Consider the following 4,602-nt stretch of genomic DNA (forward strand, 5'->3'; position numbering starts at 1 on the left):
AATCTGATCCGGATGTATATCAAAGTTTATACACCTTTGTACGAACGAATGGTTGATCAAAGCTTTTAATATTAGATGAAGCCAATATGTTTTCCTAGTGGTAACTAGTAAGTGACTCCTTTCTTCCTCCTAGGTTAGCTCCCGTAACAGTTTAAAAGTTAAACTCCAAACTAAGCAGATTCGCGAAACTACAAAGAAAACAAAGAAAAAAACCACGACACTGACAATCGGCTAATGTTTATTGACTGGGCCCATGTTGCTGCTTCACCTAGATAACGCCCAATAAAGGTCTTGAGATCCCAGTTTTTCTTTGTTTTTGCCATGAACTCATTTCTCGGCCCAAAAGTCTAAAAAAGAAGGTGGACGCATCCAAACAACTAGTTTTTGGTTTTCTTAATCAAGGAATGTATACAAATGCATAAATGAAACACATATAATAACTTTTTCACTTAAATAAGTATATTGAAATGAAACCTTGATCTAAGCCGAAACTAGAAGTCTCAACACTGTTGGAGTGATGCTAGCTTAGCCTTGTTTATTTTTTGCCAAGGCTGACCTAATTTAGCTCTAAAACTTTTGTAGCATTACAAACTTGTCTCATATTATATATGAAATTCACATTTTGGCAAAAAAAAAAACACTGTTGGAGTGATGGTATAATTAAATCGAGCCAATATGATCAGTCGGTTATGTCATAAGCGTAAGCAAGTGAAATATTAGTGTATGAATTCCAAAATTTAAAAGATAACTTATATAAACATAAATCTCTAAAAAGTATTACATTTTCTGTTATTAAATTTATTAAATTGCTTATAACTCTTTAAATTTTAAGACTTACTCTGGATATGATATACGGCAAAAATCTAATATAAAAATAATTGAGACAAAGGAAGTTAAGCCATTGATTAAATTTATACTGAATGAATGATACGTTTAAATCTATGTTATTAAATCAGTTTTAAATTTTGAAGTAAATTGACCATTTAAAAAAATTAAAGTATTCTGACATACAAAACTCAGATTCATCAAAGAAAATATTGATGAGCTAAATTAAGCAGAATAAATCTAAATACTAAATATAATTTTGAAAAACGAAAACAAAATAAATAAATAGAAGACTAGAACATATTCAATGTACTAATTATTTAGCAGTTTTTGTACCTTTATCTCAGTTTTTAAAGAAAAACTATAGTGATATCATTATCAGTTTTTTTCCACGTTCTATCTTCTCTATAACCTGAAAACTAATTACTAACATGTGAAGTAGTGCTAAAATAGACGAATATAGTTCAAAACATTCAGTATACAAAGAAGATTAACGAGTTACGTTTGGTCAAAGATAAAAGTTCGAAGGAGAGAGACATGATTAGTTAACTGTGGTGAAGAGATGGTTAATAATGTTCACGAAGAAAGAGGTATGGATGCTTGGGCTTGAAGACTTTGGAGTTTTGACTAATATTTTTATTCTATTTATTTTGTACTGTGAATAGCTGGTGAAGACATTTTCTTATATACAATGAAAAAATCAAAGAAATATCTCTAGTACCAAGTGCACACGCTTGGGAAGTAAAAACCAAAAGAGTCAAAACTCAACGAGAGACAAAATGGGTATGAACCGAGGAAACCTGGCTTTTAGGAGTTTCATTGGGTTTGGAGTACCTATGAATTTAGACTTTTGCCTATAGTGCGATCTAGTTTTGGAGTCGGTACCAATAGTAAACTCAGGTGAAGCAGGGCCATCAAGCTACATTCTATTTTTTTCCAGTTTTTCACATGTTAAATTTTAAATATTTTTCCGTCGACGGGCTTGTTGATGCCCCAGTTGTTGAGGTTAAAACAAATTGTAGGCAATTCCTAAAAGTATTTTTTTTGGTACGCCTCAGATAAGTTTTGGGAACTCGGATTGTTTAACATATGGAGTACAAAATAACCTATAAATCACAAAATAACCTATAAAATGACAAAATAATAGGTTAAAAAGTTTATGGTTAATTTATATACGTCATTGAGAAAACAAATTAAAATACGATGCTATTCACATATTTTTGTTGCAATTAAATAGTACTTGTGAAAAAAACCGTACCATAACAATGATTTATGTTTGAAAACTTTGAATGTGAGCAACTATGATGCTAAAATCAGTATAATGTTTGAATATATATTTTTTTGACTAAAGTGCTTGAATAATTTGGAAGTAGGTTATGAAAAATATTGGTAAGTAATGGTACCGTTAAGCCCTTTCTCAAAAATAAAAAAGTGTCGTGAAACTTAGGAGAATAGAATCTTTTATTCTTGTTTTTGTATTATTCATAAACATAAGGAACCCTTTATATATATGGAATTACACCGTCATAGAATAATGGAAAGACTAAAGAAATGAAATACAAATATGGAAAGAGTACAAATCATAGATCTATAAGGAAAAGGGAAACTAGGGTTTCTCTCTCTCTCTCTAGCCGTCGACTCTCTCTCTCTAAGTATGGGCCGGTTATAGACAGAGCCGGTTATGGACATCCACAATATGATTTATAACACTCTCCCTTGGATGCCATAACCATACATGGATTGTAATACGCTGTAGATGTTGCCTCATTAAAACCTTACCTGTAAAACCTAGTGGGACAAAATCATGGTGAAGGAAAAAGAGTACAACACGTATTACTCCCCATGTTCTGAACATCACTGAAGGTCTTTCAGCCTATGCATCCCAATCTGATGCGTGAGCTTTCTGAATGTGTAAGTCGGAAGTGATTTGGTGAACAGGTCGGCTGAGTTGTCACTGGAACGCACTTGGGCTACTTGGACCTCGCCGGCTTTCTGAAGTTCATGCGTGAAGAAGAACTTGGGCAATATGTACTTCGTCTGGTCCCCTTTGATGTAGCCGTCCTTGAGCTGAGCAATGCATGCTGCATTGTCCTCATACATGATCGTTGGTGCGTCTCTCCCTTCGGTCATCCCACAATCAACTCGGACATGGTTGGTCATGGACCGCAACCATATAACTTCACGGCTGGCCTCATGAATGGCCAAGATCTTGGCATGATTGGAAGATGTAGCCGCGATCGTCTGCTTCATGGAACGCCATGATATGGTCGTGCCTCCATGTGTAAAGACATAGCCTGTCTGAGATCGAGCATTGTGTGGATCTGAGAGATAACATGCATCAGCAAAGCCAACTAACCCTTCTTTATTATGGTTAGTATAAAATAAACCCAAGTCTTTCGTTCCTTGCAGGTAACGAAGTATATGTTTAATCTCGTTCTAGTGCCTTTGGGTTGGACAAGAGCTAAATCTGGACAGTAGATTCACAGCAAAACATATATCTGGTCGTGTGTGAGTAGCCAGATACATCAAAGCTCATATGACACTGAGATATGGCACTTCGGGACCTAGGACATCTTCATTGTCCATCTTAGGACGAAATGGATCAGTGTCCAGGCCAAGGGAACTCACAACCATGTGGCTAGATAATGGGTGAAACTCGGCCATATTAAATCTCTTGAGTACTTTTTCTGTATATGCCATTTGTTGCACAAGGATTCCATCATTAATGTACTCAAGTTGTAATCCCAAACAGAACTTCGTTTTTCCTAGATCTTTCATCTCGAATTCTTTCTTAAGATATTTAACTGTTTGGGAAATCTCTCCAGATGTTCCTAGAATATTCAGATCATCAACATACAATGCCATGATCACAAATCCTTTATTGTCGAATTTGTTTATAAAAATACATGGACTGGTCGGGTCATTCTTATAGCTCTCTTTCACTAGGTACTCACTTAGTCTATTGTACCACATTCGACCTGATTGTTTCAATCCATAAAGTGATTTATCCAACTTTATACAATGTTGTTCTCGAGAACTCGATTTGTTTTTCACTTCAATACCCTCTGGAACTTTCATGTATATCTCATTATCCAGTGGACCATATAAGTATGCAGTTACAACATCCATTAACTACAAGTCTAAGTTTTCTCTTATAGCCAGACTTATCAGGAATCTAAAAGTAGTAGCATCCACCACAGGGGAGTACGTCTCCTCATAATCTATTCCTGGTATCTGTGAGAATCCTTGTGCAACGAGCCGTGCTTTATATCTCACTACTTCACCATGTTCATTTCTTTTCCTCACAAAGACCCATTTGTATCCAACTGGTTTAACATTATAGGGTGTTCGGATTATAGGACCGAAGACACCTATTTTCTTTAAAGAATTCAACTCCACGTTTATAGCTTCTTTCCATTTGATCCAATCTGATCGTTGAGTGCACTCATAAATAGACGTGGGTTCATGATCCTCGTTTAAATCCATAAGTTCAAGTGCTACCTTGTATGAAAATATATCATCAATGTTGACATTCTTTATGTTCCATTGTATCTCAGACAAGACATATTTTATTGAGATCTCATTATTATCAGGGCCTTCAGTACCTTGAATCTTGGTGTCCCAAGAATCAGGATTAGATACATCAGGGCCGGCCGCATCAAAGAGTTTATGATCGGCCGTGATCGCTATTAAGGTTTTGCGATCGGCCGCGGCTAAGTCTCGGGATTTAGGAACGGCCGCGGTCGTGTCTAGGGTTTCAACAACCTCGGTTTCATT

Source organism: Brassica oleracea, chromosome C5 (genome assembly GCF_000695525.1).
Source record: "Brassica oleracea var. oleracea cultivar TO1000 chromosome C5, BOL, whole genome shotgun sequence".
NCBI lineage: Eukaryota > Viridiplantae > Streptophyta > Magnoliopsida > Brassicales > Brassicaceae > Brassica > Brassica oleracea.